This window comes from Crocodylus siamensis, chromosome 5 (genome assembly GCF_052110815.1).
Source record: "Crocodylus siamensis isolate JL-2025a chromosome 5, ASM5211081v1, whole genome shotgun sequence".
Classification (NCBI taxonomy): Eukaryota; Metazoa; Chordata; order Crocodylia; family Crocodylidae; genus Crocodylus; species Crocodylus siamensis.
The window spans coordinates 18191742-18208384 of record NC_143399.1 but is presented as its reverse complement, the minus strand read 5'-3'; the positions used below and the strand labels follow the sequence as shown (position 1 = coordinate 18208384).

The 16643-nt window shown below is 43.1% G+C and overlaps 1 protein-coding gene across 9 annotated transcripts in view; it reads left to right on the top strand.

Moving 5' to 3' along the window:
- GNG12 (G protein subunit gamma 12) overlaps positions 1–16643 on the top strand; it is a 73972-nt gene that overhangs the window by 32821 nt on the left and 24508 nt on the right. For 6 of the 9 annotated variants that reach the window (XR_016442566.1, XR_016442568.1, XR_016442567.1 and 3 more), the window contains exons 3-4: positions 2897–3011; positions 4658–4748. The exons of 1 other annotated variant lie outside the window; for it this stretch is intronic. The gene's annotated coding sequence lies outside the window, so the exon portion shown is untranslated. Of the gene's footprint in view, positions 1–2896; positions 3012–3067; positions 3577–4657; positions 4749–16643 lie in introns of those variants that run through there. 2 more of the 9 variants (XM_090048799.1, XM_090048798.1) reach the window with 2 other exon arrangements.

Below are 16643 nucleotides of genomic sequence, written 5' to 3'. Positions count from 1 at the left end.
TAAAACTCTAGTGATTTGAGCTGTCTCTCACTGTTTTGTGTGGAGATGCCTGAATCTCTACTTGGGCGTCTTTAATATTGTAACCTAGGCTGGACGATGCACTGGATTTTGGGTCCTCAGAGTGCCAGTAGCCCTGCGACCCCCACCTCAGGCAGATCTGCTGACTTGGGTGCCCGGTGGAGAGGTGTGTCCCTTACCCTCAACACCCAGGAATTCACTTCAAACCCAATGAACACATTGTTTCTTTATTATATACAACCAATCTATACACAGAAAAGAAATAAATAAAATAATATTATAACAATAGTTAATAATAAAATCAACAATTTGGAAATAATATACAACTGCAACATTAGGTGGATAATTCCAGCACACTGGGTGGTCTCACTTGTGTTTAACAGCCTCAATAATTGCATTCACCTGGTAATAATCCTTTAAACAGTCTCTTCCCCCTGCTCTGCCTTCCCCCCCCCCCCCCCCCCCCCAACAACATAGATTCCCCTCTGGTCAAAATCCACTTCCCATACAATAAATGGCATCACAGCTATAAGTATTAGGGCAGTACAAAGCTTCAGTAACCAATTTGATTCAGAGGAGATCTGTCCCGAATGGGGACTGAATCTCTAAATCCGAATCAAATCAAGAAACCAATTAAAAGCTCCAAATCAGTTAGAAGCGTCTGAAAAGATTTGGCATTTCATCCATAGACTAAACAGGCAGCTGACAAGTCTTCTGGGGCTGGGACAAGCTGCCCAGTGGGGGTGTGCAGGATGCGGGTGCGGCAGCACTGGGAGCGTAGGCTATGCCCTGCTGCTGCTGGCCCACCTGGGGCGGGGTAAGGGTGGGATGTGGGCATGGCTCACTCCGGGTGGAAGGGGGCAAGCAGCAGCAGAGCATAGCCCCTGCTCCCAGATCCTGTGCTTTTCCATGCTGGCTGGCAAGCGGCGGCAGCACCTGCCTCTTTGCGCTGGCTGGCAAGCGGAAGCAGCACAGAGTCCCTGCTCCCAGTGCTGATGTGGGCATAGCAGCACTAGGGCTATGCCTTGCTGCTACTTGCCCAGCTGGCATGGGGGGGGATTGTGATGTGGGTGCAGCAGCGCTGGGAGTGGGGGCTATGTCCTGCTGCCTCTTGCCCAGCTGGCACTGAGGGGGGCACCAATTACAATGTGGGTGCAGCAGCACTGGGAGCAGGGGCTGCGCTGTGCTGCCACTTGCTCCCTTCCACCCAGAGCAGGCCATGCCCATGCGCCAAGCAGCAGCAGGGCAGAGCCCCACTCTGAGCACTGCTGCGCCCACACCCCTCCGCCCTGGCTGGGCAGCTTGTCCAAGCCCCAGCCCCAGTCCCTCCTTCCCCCACGCACCTTTCCTCCCCCAGCCTGAACAGACTTACCGTCTGGAGGCTGCTGTGTCAGCTGCCTGTTTAGTCTATGGCCAAATCTCCGAAGTGGCACCAAGTCTTTCGGATCTGATTTGGCTGAATCAAATTGGGACAGTGATTCAAATCTCCAGATTGAATCATTGTCCTCCGAATCAGCCAAATCCAAATCCGAAGCGAATACTTGCCACTTTGTGCAGGCCTAATAACTATGATCTGCTGCTAGGTGTTGGAGGCGATGCTTCTGTTGCTCCGGAGAAAATGGACTCCTTTGATCCTTCCTGACAACACAGCCAAACAAGGCTCTGGACAGCTGCGGCAGGCAATAGGCTCCCTTTTGTTTCCTTCTGGAAATACACCTTCTGCAAACATTATGGGATTAGGTGTCCCCTCACACACAGACAGTTTGTGGCCTCTTGGCCCATTCCCTCTTGGGGCTGTCTCCCTCTCCCAGCACCTCTACTCGCAAACAGGAGATCTTCCTCTGCAGCTTGAGCTTTCCCAGCTCAGAAAGGGGCTTCCCTCCACAGATCTCTGACCATGCAGCTTCTCCTAGCTCCAGGTAAGCTTACCAGGTTTGCTTACCAACTCCCTCCCCGCTCTTTCTCTAGCACCTGTGTCCCTGGTTGCACAGCTCCAAACCCAGTAAGGAATCAGCCCTCTTGTGGGATGACACAGGCTCTTCCCTGTCCTGATGTCTGCTCCCTGGGCCTCCCTGGACATGTTTTTAGTTCTGTTTCCCCAGGCTGACAGGCTGTCTCTTCCCTCTCTCCAGGCTGGAATTGGCTCCTTTTCTTCTTCTCTCCTCTTCTTCTTTTTTCCTCTCAGCTTTTTATGGCTCAATAGCAGCCAGTCAGAGCCCTGGGTTTGCAGTGGGTGCTCTGATCAGTTTAAATGTTCCAATAAAAAGCATGCACTGTGCACGGCCTGTCTTCCTGTGTGGAAAAGCTATTGCACCCTCTGCAAACTTTTTGCTGCCCTTTTTGTGTAGAGTTCTTAAGCACAGCTCACCCACTCAGCTTGCAGCCAGGTGAGCTTTGCAGCTGTTACAATAAGGTAATAATGTTTTAGCATTCCTTGTTCCTTGGGATGGGTTTCTTCTTCCATTCAGACAAATGGCGTTCTTCTTAGTTTTCAGAATCAGTTCACTGCAAGTAAATCGAGGATAATTTTTGAACTTCTGTATGTGTTAAACTATTTTTGTTTCACTCTTAAAATACACTACTTTTTTTATATGTTCTTCCCAACAAAGTCCCAGGGCCACATTCAGTAACGGAAAAGAATAATTTAAAAGAATAAATATAATATCAAAATAAGAGAACCATTATACAATATCTTGGCCTAGTTTGTTTGCTAAATATCTGTCTAAATACAAAATTAAAATAAAGGCTTTGATAAATGCATACAGCTAAAAATAATCAATTACTTTCCATTCCTATACTGTCTCTCTACTGAGAACCCTAAAGCCCTCCACAATCTTTCAAGCAGCTCTTTCATGTTCATATTATGTTTGTTTTACAGATTAAAGAACTTGTCCATGGTCTCACCTGTCTGTGGCAGAGCTGGAAACAGAAGCCAAACCTTGTGACTCCCAATCTCATACTATAACCAAAAGACCAGCTCTGCTCTTTATGCTGTAAGATAAACTGATTTTGTTAGAGAAGAGGACCCCTTTGTAAAAAAAAAAAAAAAAAAAAAAAGTTGTATAACTGTAGTTAGTCGGTAATCTTTTCAATCATATGTTAGGTTCGTGGCACCACCTGGAGGGTAACTGTAATATTCTCTAAAGAAGCTGTGCCACAATTTGTTGAAGAATATTAATTCTTCTGGTAAATGTCAGTTTGTGGATATTACCTAAATAATATGATATTCAGAACTCTTTCAAAGTAACCTAGATCTAATGGTGAGCTTTCACTTCTGTTCTTTCATTTACATTAAACGTTTGGGAATGTGAGCAAATAAATAAAAATGTAGACTTTCTACTGTTCCTCTAACCAGCAGTCAGTTGTGTTTGACAAAACTGCAAGTGCCATTCACCCTAAAAGAAGGCTGATTAAAGGGGAGGCTGACTTTGAAAAGTCAAAATCATACAAGTGGCCCATTACACAAGTAGTCCCATTGATTATAAGTAAAGGGAGTAAGGTTTTGCAGGGTCATAACCAAAGATTCCAATATAGTGAATCTAGTTGGGAATGCTAGAAGTAAGTACCCTCTGTTTTCTTTGTTTTTGCCTGATGATTTTTTTAATGTAGTGTGGGAGGTAGCTGAGCTCAAGGATACTGGTGAAGTGCTGTAATATTTGTTTTAAAAGTACTCATGTAACTTCAAGTAATAATTGGAATTATTTTTTCTTATAAAAAAGATTTTTTTCCATTGGGCGTACATGCGGATTTGCCACATACCTTGGGAAAGTCATTATATTTTATTTCTACATGCCACAGATATAATATTGATCCTGAGATGAAAACAGCTGTTTACAAAAATTGTTAGACTATGGTTTATTATAGAAGTGATGGCGAGATGTATATAAAATCATCACCTAAGCAAGAGTTAAACACAAGTATTGTTCTGATTAGACCTCAGACATTCCAGTACCATGCTTTTAAACCACTAATCAATCTTAGTGTATTTATTTCAATCTTACGTTGCATATTGCAATATATAATCCTTTACCATGTAATTAGTAAGGATTGTAAATCTTTTGAAGATAATAATAGGAAATAAGAAAATAATTTTCTGTAGCCTACAGTACTGAGACATCCTAGGAAAACTGCTGATCTTTATGCCCCAAGAGCTATCTTGAGTTTGTCCAGCAATCCCTCCATCCCCCAGAGTAACCCAGGATCAGGAAGATACAAATGTCAAAGCCGTCCAAGTTCCTTTCTTCACCTCAACTTGTGAGTGCTGGCCCAGCATAATTTTACCCCTAATTTCTATTGTTTTAGGTTCTGAACAAATATATGAGAGAGAAAATCCTGGCCCCCCAAAATCAGATAGCCGAAACTAGTTGTTTGCCACCTTTTACCAGCATGGCCAGAGCTTGCAACGCAGCTGGCACTGTAGGCTGCAAGTCTCCACCCTTCTCCCTCCTGTCCCATCCCCTCAGAGTGATGGCCAGCTACCTCCTATATTTCTTGAGTTCAAGACTAAATTTTCTTCTAAGCACAAACATTCAAGTCAGATTCGACTCAAAATAAAAAGATCAAATTGGGCTATATGTTTCATGGCATATCGATTTTGTGATTGCTGGCACGACTTCTTTCTCTTATTGTGGTCCACTAGGTGTCGCCCTTGCTCTAATCTTAGGAAGGCTGTGGAAACACGGGAGTTTGCAAGAAAGTGAAGAGAACAGCATACTACATCAGCGGGTGAAGTAAGTGTCATGTTATGATTTTCTGTCTTGCATTCATGATTAGAAAGTAGGCTGCACATGTAACAGCAGAGCAAGCTACAAATCTGATATTTAGCTCTGAAATAGAAGTTTCTAGAAGGATATAAGAATTTTATTTTAGCTGGAAAGAGATGTGAAACTGAGTTACCTTATACTGGCTGCTTCTCCAGACTGGGCAAGTCACCTGGAGGGGGAATATAGAATTTTTGGTTGCCTTTCAATGGTTTTTCCAATTCCAATGTTATGCTAAAGGATGTCAGAATATTTTTATTTTTACTTTGGATGGATAACTTTTGTGGCATTTGCTATGAAAATGTTATCTCCCAGGTCTGAAACTTACAACAAGTAGGGTGATCACATATAGGCAGTTTTTCAGCATGGAATTGAGGTTGCTCAGTGTGATTTTTGATAGGGTATGCAGATGTTTTCTGTTTTTTCCCTCTGCACCCATTTTTGTAACCTTCCTGAACATGAATCCTTTTTCCCTCCCACATGCAACCTTCATGTTCCTCATTCCATTACCTTAAGCCAGTGGTTTTCAATCTGTGGTCCACAGGCCCTTGGGTGTCCGTAGACTATGTCTGAGGAGTCTGCAAAAGATGACTGTGATCAGTCAAAAGTATGTGAATACCCACACTTACAATTCAAATGAGTCCACACCTCCATTTGAAATTTTTTAGGGGTCTGCTGTATTTGTAGGTTGTGTGCGCTTTGGCTGTGACAAAGGTAACAGCCCTGCTTTCTCCTGCTTCTGGGCCTAAAAGTGCTGCTGGTTTTTGCAGAAATATTTAATAAAAAGCTAAGTCACATAGCTAGTAATCAAAATAGTACAAATCTTGGCTGACACACCAGGGATTGAACCATGGATTTACAGAGGCTGAATACATGAGCTGGTGCAGCTTGAGCTAGAGGCAAGTCTCTAGCTAAATGTATAAAAGAAATTTGTATCCTCCCTGCACTGACACAGAAGAATTAATATACCACTCAGCACTGGGTTACACTTGTACTTCAGTCACTAGTGCCCCTTTCTCCTCAAAGCAGATGGTGTTAAAGAAATACATGAAAGAGATCTGGAAAAGAGGGAAAAAAATCAGATTAAGGAGAATCATAACCTTCATAACAGTCCCAAGGCTTTATATGAAACTAAATAATTCAAACTCATTTAGCATTTTTACTTTTGTCAGTGTTTTGATGGAAAGTGAAATGACAGAGAGCAAGGAGAGGGCCGTAGGTTCATAGAAGCTGGGGGCAGGAAGGGACCTCATGATCTCATCAGGTCCAGCCCCCCTGCTCTTAGGCAGGAAAGACTGCTGGGGTCAAATGACCCCAGTAAGGTGTGCATCTTTTGAAGATCTCTAGGGTAGGTGACTAAATCACCTCTGGAGGGAGTCTGTTCCAGACTCTGGACACTCAAATCATAAAGAAGTTTTTCCTTATATCCAATCTGAAGCAATCTTGTAGCAGTTTATGTCCATTATTCCTAGTCTTCCCCTGGGGTACCTTGGTGAACAGATGCTCTTCCAGCCCCTGATGTTTGCCACTTGTATACTTATTAGCTAACTGCCTGTCAAGAATGATGGATTTCAGGTGGTGTTTGCATGGCCTCACCCTCACCCCCCACTTACCCTTCGGGGCCTGCCATGTAAAGACTCCCTCTGCCACCACCTCCTTCAGTGTGGGGGCTGCCAGCCCCCACTGCCTCTCCCTGCTCCCCTCCCTGATGGCTGATGTCAAGGCCAGGTAGCAAAGGGGTGCTGGCCACTGTGATCCTCCCGTCCCCTGACCTCCCTGCCTTCCTCCCCTCCTTGCCTGCCGCCCGTCCCTGACAACAGCTGTCACCATGATCCCCACCTGCTGCCACCTCCCTACTGGCTGTGGTCGGGGCCCCCTGCCTGCTCCCCTCCCTGCTTCCTGACCCTGACAACAGCTGCCACCATGAACCCCACCCCATTGCCTCCCCTCACTCTGCTTCCCTCCCTCCCTGCCAGCTGTTCTGGGGGGTGTCGGGGGACGGGCGTCAACACCATGACCCCCTTCCCCCCCGCTTTGCCCTCAGGCAGGGAGGTGTAGGGAAGCCCCACTGCTTGGGTGGTTGGGGCACATTCACCACCACCACAAACTTCCCTGGCAGCAGCTCAAACTTGGGCCTGTGCAGCCTGGGCCCATGCAGCCAATTGCCACCTGGTCTCTCGGTGGCATGTGCATAGTTGGCCAAAAGCATTACGGACAGGCGCACACAGACAGACAGACAGACTAAGCCCTTTTATTATGTTAGAATAGACTGCCACCAAGTCCCCCCCCCCCCCCCCAAGTTTTCTCTTCTCCCAGCCTCTCTTCATATGGCCTGTCCTGCAGACCTCTAATCATTCCTCTGGCCCTCCTTTGGACTCTTTCAAGCTTCTCCACATCCTTTTTGAAGTGCAGCACCCAGAACTGGATGCAGTACTCCAGCTATGGCCTCACTAATGGCAAGTGGAGCGGGAGGATGACATTCTTAGTTTTGCTTGAGATGCGTCAGTTGATGCTTGCCAGTATATCGTTCTTTGCCAGTGTATTGTTCTTTCTGCCGGCTATGGCATCATACTGGTAGCTCACGTTCATTCTGTTGTCAGTTGTGACCCCCTAGGTCTCTTTCAGTTGTGGTACTAGCTGGTGTAGCACTGCTGAGCCTGTAAGTATGTGGCGGATTATTTCTCCCCAGATAGAGCACTTTACAATTTTCAGTGTTAAACATCTTCAAGTTTTGATCCACCCACTTTACAACCCTGTTCAGATCAGCTTGTATCCTCAGCCTGTTCTCCAGCATGACTTAATTCACCCATAACTTGGTGTTATCTACAAGCTTTGCCAATATGCTTTTAACACCCATATCGAAATCGTTGATGAATATGTTGAAAAGCACTGGTCCGAATACCAAACCCTGGGGGACAGCGCTGGTCACTTTTTGCCATATCGACTCAGTTCCATCTATTAACACTTTCTGGTCTGACCTCACAGCCAGTTTCCTAGCCAATGGACTGTTAAGTTATTAAGGCTGCAGTGTCCCAATTTTACCATTTGGACATTGTGGGAGACCAAATCAGAGTTCTTAAATCCAAGAATATGACATCAGCCTCATTTCCCTTATTCCCAGTGGCGAGTTACCTGATTGTAGAAGGAGATGAGGTTGGTCAAGCATGACCTGCCCGCAACAAAGCCATGTTGGCTGTCATTTAGAAAACTGCCTTCTGTTAGCCTATCACTGACTGATTCTTTGATAATTTTTCCCAGATATCGAGGTCAGGTTGATTGGTCTATAATTCCCTGGGTGCTCTTCCTTCCTTTCTTGAAGATGGGCACCACAATGGCCCTCTTCCAGTCTTCTGGGACCTCTCCCAAGCACCATAAGTTCTCAAATAGGTTTGCCATGGGTCATGTGATGACATCAGCCAGTTCATTCAGCACTGTCGGATATAATTCACTTGGTCCTGCTGACCTGTAGCTATCCAGCTTCTCTAGATATTCACTGTCAAGATCTTCGCTGATTAAAGGTGAGTGATCACCCCCTCCTTGTCCCTGTGCATCCTGTCAGGCAAGCTAACACCCTTAGTCTGGTAGAATATCAAGCAAAATATTCATCTAGGAGCTTGGTTTTCTCCTGAGTGTCAGCTATCAGCTGTCCCATTGTGTTCAGCAGGTGTCCAACATTTCCCTTCTTTTTCCTCCTGCTTCCTACATATCTAAAGGAAGGACTTTCTATTGTCCTTAATTTCTGTTGCCAGTTTGAATTCTTTTTCTGCTTTTGCTTTTCTAATCCACTCTCTACAGGTGCAGGCCATTCCTGTGTATTCTTTGGAGACAATTTCCAGCTTCCATCTCTTATCAGCTTCTCTTTTCATTTTCAGGAAGTCCATGGCCTCTCTCTTGGCTCAATAAGGTCTCCCAGTCCTTTTGCTACCTTTCTTATGGACAGGAATGGACTTCCTTTGTGCTCCAAGGATCTTATGCTTGAGGAACGACCACTCTTCTTGGATTCCTTTCCCCATCAGACCATGGTCCTGCAGGGCTTCACCCACCAATCTCCTAAGTTTGTAGAAGTTAGCTTTCCTAAATCAAGGAGTTTTACCCTACTAATTGATTTTCCTGCCTTGTGGTGGCTGGTGAAAATCATAGTCTCATGATCACTGTTGCCTAGATGACCCCTGATCCTCAGGTTACTCACTAGATTATCACCTTTGGTTGAAACCAAATCCAGGAGTGTCATTCCCCTGGTCTTCACATACACTTCTTGAGTCGGATAGAGCTCTTCAGTGTAAGTGAGGAAGTTAGGTGAGTGATTGGATCTAGCTGAGTGCTTTTCCCACGAGTTGTCTGGGTAATTGAAGTCACCCATGACAACTGTGTTCCATGAGCATGCCGCCTCTGCCAGTTGTGTGGAGAATTCCAGCTCAAGCTCCTCCATTTGATTCAGAGGGCTGTAATATACTCCTACAGTCAAATCTCCTTCACCACGTCCTCCCCCTATCTTAACCCAGAGGGTCTCAAGTCAATGTTCTTTTGTGCCAATCTTAGTTTCCAGGGATGTGTACTGCTCCTTCACATACAGAGCAACACCTCCGCCCTTCTTCCCTACGCGATCCTTCCTATGCAAGATGTAGCCCTCTATATCTGGGATCCAATTGTGGGTGGAGTCCCACCAGGTCTCCATTATCCCTATGAGATTGGTTCTCCTGCTAACCAGTAAGGAATACAGTTCTTTCTGCTTGTTCCCCATGCTCCTGGCATTTGTGTTTAGGCATCTGAGTCTACCATTGGAGGCCCATGACTTCCTGTTTCACTGAGGAAAATCCAGTCCTTCAGCTCGTGTCAGAGTGTTTCCAATCTTGCTGATTTCCTGGTTGCCATTTCCTGGGCTTGCTCTAGTAATTATCCCCCCCATCCTCGAGCGATATTAGTTTAAAGCCCTATCCAGGAAGTCCACCATTCTAGTCGAAAAGAGTGCCTTCCCCTTTGGCTTGAGGTAGATCCCTTCCCAGCAAGCCACTGTCTCCATCAGTCATTTTAATGTATTACACTGTATTTGTGAAATGTATTTTATTTCTTGTAAATGCTTTAAAATGATATAACTATTTAGTGATGCTTTACCTTGAACGTTTAGTGCTGTTCTACTTTTGTCCTTTACATATTAAGTACTGTTCAGTTTGGTCATTGACTTTACCCCATACTATTATTTTCAATTATTTTGAAATACCTATGGTAAACAAGAATGCCATTTTTGTCCCCAGCATTAGGTATGCCAGGGTGTCCTGTCCTTTAATAAATTTATTTTATGCATCAGCACATGCTTCACTTTGTAGTGCTGCTTATTTCAGTGCGGCCATTCATATATTAACTTAAGGCCATAGGTGTGTATAGTATCAGGACCTGTAAAGTCATCTAGTGGCTAACACTATGCCTATTTTGTATATTGAGAGCACTGAGCAATTGTTTGGTGTTAAACAAATATTATTAATCTCATTTTCAAAGAATATTTAGAACCTTTAAGAAATGACCTGCTGAAGGATGTTGTAGTAATGTATCAGTTCAAAGTAGCCTCACTGGATCACCTGGAAAGAACTGTAAAGATGCACTTGAGCTTTGAAAGTTCAGAGAATGATAACATATCCTGCAAGACAAGTTCTAGTGCAGGGAATTAGCAAATTCAGCAGTATGACAGTGTTACTCATCTTTACAATGTCCTTCAGAAAGCTGTTCCTTAAGTAACCCGGCCATTTTAAAAAAAATGCTTATGAAATATCACAATTGTAGAAGCTTATAAATACAAAAATGGTTTTATAGGCTTAATGGGTTTTTTGTTTGTTTTCTTTAATTTGGATAATTTTAAAACATTTTGAAATTGAGTCACTTGTTTTAGGTGACTAAATATGGTCTAAGATATCCAACTTTAGATATTTGGTTTTAACATTTTGGTTTGGGGATCTTTAACACATTTTTGTATTTCACAACCTGTACCACGAACCCTGTAGCAAAATTAACAATTAATGCAGGTCACCCTCAAGTCCCAACCCAAACACAGACCCTTTGAAGCTGCAGAAATGGCAGGAAAAATAACTCAATTGTCTGCTTTTTCTCAACAGGAATAAATGTAGGTTGTTCGGATCCAGAGAACAAGATGCATTTCAAAACTATGGTCATCTGACAAATAATATATTCCCAGAAGTTCTTCTTGCTTACCCTAGTTCAGGGATCTCAATCTCTGGGCCACAGCCCAGTGCCGGGCTGTGGCAAGTCGGCTGCTGGTCCACAGCACAGTTGGCCACTGGACTGGAAGCGGCCACAGACTGACAAACCATGGCACACGAGAGCCAGGCAGAGAGCCCGCAGCTCCTTCCGCAGGGCCTGCAGCAGCCTAGCGTTTGGTCCACACCCCGCCCTAGTTAATACTGTAACTTTTCTCCGATAATTTTTGCTCCATAAAAATCTCAATTGAAGACTTTTTTTCTTAGTCAAAACCCAACATTTTAAATTACAAATGTATACTGAAAAGTAATGATAAAAACAGCATCTACTTAACAAATCTTTTTTTCATTGTATATTCAGAATTAGAACTGCTGACTTTTAGAGACAATATTAAGTTTGTTCCTTTTAATCCTCTACTGAGGATAGACCAAGCTATAGTTTCTACTCTTTCAGGTGTATCATCAACTGAATTGAGGGCTTGGGATTTTTAAAGGTATCATTGAAAGTATAACTGGAAGATAAGCTTGTTGTACAAGTGCCCCTGAGGGCATAACTTTTAAAATTATAGGTAGCATACGTGAAATTTGACCTGCAGAGTCTTTGTTGCATGTGCTAATGTGGAAAAATGACCCAGTTGACCTGGGCTGAGATGTTTCAGAGCTGTTGGCTGAAAAATACTATTTTCCATAGTAAATTGAACACATTTATCATGGAGTTTTTCAGACCATATACATGGAACCCTTTGCTACCCGTTTTATAATTGTTTTTAGACTAGAAGTGCTGCTTATATTCCACCCCAAAATTAATTGATGTAGAATTCAGGGTACTGGTGTAATATGCACCTGCTGATACAGTAGCAGGCAGGCAGCAGTATTCTGCTTTAACTTTAGTTTCTGAATAATTGTAACATGCAATACAGCTATCTGATCCTGAGTTGACAAAGCCATGGATGATGGCAGTGAAGCTTGTATTCAAAAGAAAAGGTCTCAGCTGCAAACAGAAGGGAAGGCAGTCCTGGCCATCACTGCAAGGTGATTTCTATAAGCAGTTGAGGATCTAACAAGCCCTGGAAAGTTGCAAATGCACACTCTTGGTGTATGGTGTTGAAATAATCCAGATCCCCATTTCCTTTAATATTTCAACTCTGTCAAATTTACTTTAGCTATTTTGTCAACACTGAGTTCTCACTTCCACCTGATCTCTCCCAGGCCTCGCTCTTCTAATGGCTCCTACACATTAAGCAAGAGTGGGGCTGGGGCAAGCTCTGGGGTGAATGGGGCCATCACTGTGGAGGCCTCTATCTGCACCCCCTTCCCCCCACCTCTTTCCTCCCCCATGCCTATTCTCTCCACACTTACCTGCAGGTAATCTGTGTATCTCTGTGTGTGCATGTCTGCCCCACACTCCCAAGCCACAACCTCACCCCTCTCTCCCCTCCCTGCCAGCCCTGCAGCTGCCCCTCACGCCTCACCCACAGTACCCTGCATCCTGCCACAGTATGCAGGATCACCCCTTCTCAGCCTCCAAACCTCCCACACACATCCACAACCTCCCCAAACCTTCACAGATTCTGCACATAATTTTGATTTTAAAATCGCACAGCTAAAACCTCACAGTTAATTGTGACTAATTTTTCTAATAGCACAACTGATCCCGATCACATTTTTAAACCATTTGACAGCCCTAAGTTAAAGTGCCCCCACCACCATCCGGAAGCATGAGGATGCTGAATACACATGACACAGAGTTCATGTTGTGGCTCAGTTAAAATTAGATCCTTAATTTCCAACATAAAGGGTTATTTGGCAATTTTAATCTCCTTTCTATGGCTGTTGTAAATATGGTAAGGGATTACCAGATGGTCTAAGGAAGGTTGGGTTGAGGGATTCTCTTAGTTTCTTGACTTTATTTTGAGCTGGATGCAGGTAAAATCACTTGTGGAAAATTTTACTTCGCTGTGGCAAGGATATTTTGGTGATAATGTATATTATACTCCCTTTTGATATTTTTAAAAGTTGTCAATAACATGAAAAAAAATCTGCAAATCATGGAACCAAATTCTGTCAGCAAAGAATCATTCCTGTTTCACTTGAGTATGTTTTCAGCAGCTCAGAGTGACTGCATCAGTGAGTAAATGCCAGATGATCACATAATGCTGTGTAATTCAAGACCTGAAATGACATGTAAATTGCTCTATATTAAAAGGTTTGAGGTTTGTTGTACCCTCCACCCTGGTTCAAGATGATCTAGTCTGTAGTCTCTTTCTGGAAAGTTAGATAAGCTGTACTTAGCATTGCCATTAGTATATCTCAAACAAACTGGATGAAGTCACTTAGTATGCTAAAGTTTCATATCCTTTTTTCAGTAGCAGAGAGAGATTCAGATTTCACTAGTCAGATATGCTTTTGTATATAGTTCTAGCTGAATGTTTTTGTAGATTTCCTGTGCCAGATATCATAGTTAAAATATTCTTATTGCTGCAATAGTGTTAGTTTGTGCAAAACTCTGAAAATGAAAAATATTGCAAAAAGACTCAGTAGTGTAATTTATTAGTAATGTGTTCAGTGGCATATATAATTGCTTGCTAGACTGCAGTATGCAGATGTGCCTTTATTAATAAGAGGCAACTCTTTCTTCCTTTTGGTAAAGGACTAAGACGGAGTGTCTATATCTGTGTCTCTAGGAATTGCTTTTTATGTCTGGATCATTTTATCTGAATTATTTTAATGACTACCCATGTAATGGGGTTATCTCTGTTAATATTGCTCCAATACTGTGGACTGACACAGTGCAAGATAAAAATCAGTTAATTGGACATATTAGGATTAGTTACCTTTTTGTGTACTAATCAAGTATATTTCTCAGCATTGTGGCTTCTGTGTCCCAGTTGGCTTGATGAGTTTCCTTTTTGGGTTATCCAACTTGCAAGCAGTTTTTTCTTTCCAAAGAAATACTAGCAGAATCAGCAATTTTTTAAGAATTATTTTGGTCTTAAAAATAGACTAAACTAGACGGAACAAAAAGTTCTTCCAGGATATGTGTATGCACAAAGAGCTATTTTGGAAAAAACTCTCATGTGTAGACAAACCCTTGTTTGCCAACACCCAATCCAAGTCCACTCTACTTCTATGAATCAGTTGATGACATCACTAACAATATAAAAAATGGGAAAGAAATTAGAAGAGACAAGCTGCCTTTTACCCATTTAGGTGGCCAGGCACAGTGAGGTGGGTGGCTCAGCACAGGAGTGCCCCCTGCTGGCCTGCCACAGACCCCTTGCTGGTTTAAGATGAACCAGACTTCCCCAGCATCCCATCTGGGCTTTCTGTTGCACAGCCGGGCTGGCCCCTCCTCTCTGCCCTCTGGCCAGAGCTCAGGCACAGAGCATCTGCCTGGCTTCTCTCTGATAAACACCGATTATTCCCCCTACCCCTCTGCCTTACGCAGACACCTCAGCATTAGCTAGAAGACCACATGCTGGCTAAGGTCTGTTCTGTGGGAGACGACAAAGGCAGACAGGCTCTTTGGAGCTAATCAACAGGTAGCTTCCTTGGTATGTCCTTCCTTGGAAAAATTATTTAAGAACAGCTCCATTAGTTAATGGAGGGAGGCTTTGTTTTCTTAATGGGTCGATTAAACACTAAATTAGGGGTGATAAACATTGCCTGCTGGGGTGCTCAGGAGGCAGGGAATAATCAGACTGTCCTGTCAGGGCCTGGCCATGCCCACCTTAGCTCAGTACTGTGAAGCAAGGGAGGGCTGCTCTAGTGCCCCATGTCTTCTAGCCTGAGGGATGTGCCTGCATTTTTAGGATGAAAAGTAAATGTCCATCCATCTCCAAATCAGTTCAACTTTGCAAGTTAGACTTACCTGCAAAGATTGAATCAATTCAGGCTCGGGCTTTTTGAATGTCTGTCCCTAACCTAAAATGGCTCACCTATACTAGCATGCACACCAGAATCATAAATCCTGTGCGTGCAGAAGAAGGGTGCAGTGTCTCCATAAGATGTTTCCCTAGTTTCATGGCCACTCTGATTCTCCAGGATTAAGGCTGTGTTCAGCAAGTGGTGAAGTCTGGAAGCAGTGCATCCCTGTTTCTGGGTGTACTCCCCCTATAGGTGGAAGAGTTAATGTTATCCGGTATCATATATTCCTGCTCTTTTACCAACATGCACTCTCCCACTTGGGTACACCTTTATCAGAGAGCAAGGAATGGTCGTGTCTGAGAAGAAACTGGTTCCAACGTTATGCACGGCCCTGAAAAGCCGAAGTGGCATTTGGGAGGGTTCAGGTCACCATATGGCGATGTCTTGGTTTCCTAGAATCTGCATGATTTGAGGACTGTCCCGCTACCTTCCTTGCAGCCTCCTTTTATGCACTCCAGAGAGTACTCAAAGAACACCTCCATCGCAGAGCTTCCTGGCTTTTCCATCACCTTTCTTTTGGGGTTTTTCCACAGGGGGAGTAGTTAGTTGTTAGTCCTACTGTAGGTTGATATTAGTTGTGTTATTAAAACAGTATTTAGAAACATGCTTTTCCACATATAATGTGACTTTGGGTGCTTGTTAATATAGTCCTCATAATGTGGCCTGGGCGGAATGCATGATGGTAAAAGTTACAGTTATGTTAAGATTACACATGTATTTTGAAGTTAAGTACCATAACACTTCCTAGTAGTTCTGTGTTCCATCTAGTTTGTTAATAGATGTATATTCCTCAGCTACTTAACCTGGAAGCAGTTTTCTTTTTTTTTTAAATAAGGCCAAAATACACACTATTTTATTTTTATTTAAGCCTTTGTCAAATACGATTGCTTTTAACATTATGGTATCATCTGACTTTACATAATTAGAATAAATAGCAAACTACCTGCAAAGCAGTGCTGAGATGGAATTCCTGTGTATGCCTTTACAGTAGTAATTTAATTACTTAGCAGGTGGTTCATAAATCCTGATTCTAAACCGAGTGAAAAAGATAAATTGTCCTTTAATTATCTCAGCTGGAGTTCAGCTTTTAAGACTGAGCCATAAACCTGCTGAGACAGTTTTAAATGCTTATAGCACTTCAGCATTTAACAAATTCTGTAAAGATAAACAGAACAACATGAAAGACAGCTCTATAGTGTTCCCTTCTGTAGGGAGGAAACATTGCCTATATGTTTTTTTTCTGTTCTTAGTTATAAAAAAGGAAAGTCTAGAACAAACCAAATCTGTGTTAAAAGTTGCAGCATTCCACTCCCCAGCCATTTGGTAAATCTTTCTCAACTATTGTGCAACTGTCCAATGTTCTTCTCAGAGGTCATTTGTAAGACTAAACCCTTTCCTGTTTATGTGGAAGAGGAAGATACTTTATCCAAAAGGCTGAATGAAATTTTCTTTGGCTTATGTGGTATGCTCTTTCCATAAATTGTTTTTATCGTAGCACCTGCCTATGGAGTTTTGAAATATCTCGAATGGGTAGGTGATCAGTAGTTTTCCAGCATTGTTTTTCACAGACTTTTATTTTGCTTCTGATTTAACTCACTTACTAATTTGTCAAGTTTTTAATCCTTAAAAGGAAGGACTTCTGTATGATAAGATAGGAGCAATTGATGCAGAAGATAGCTTCAATGTAAATAAGCAAATGCTGTGCTGCCACTCTCTGAACTTAGCCAGTGAT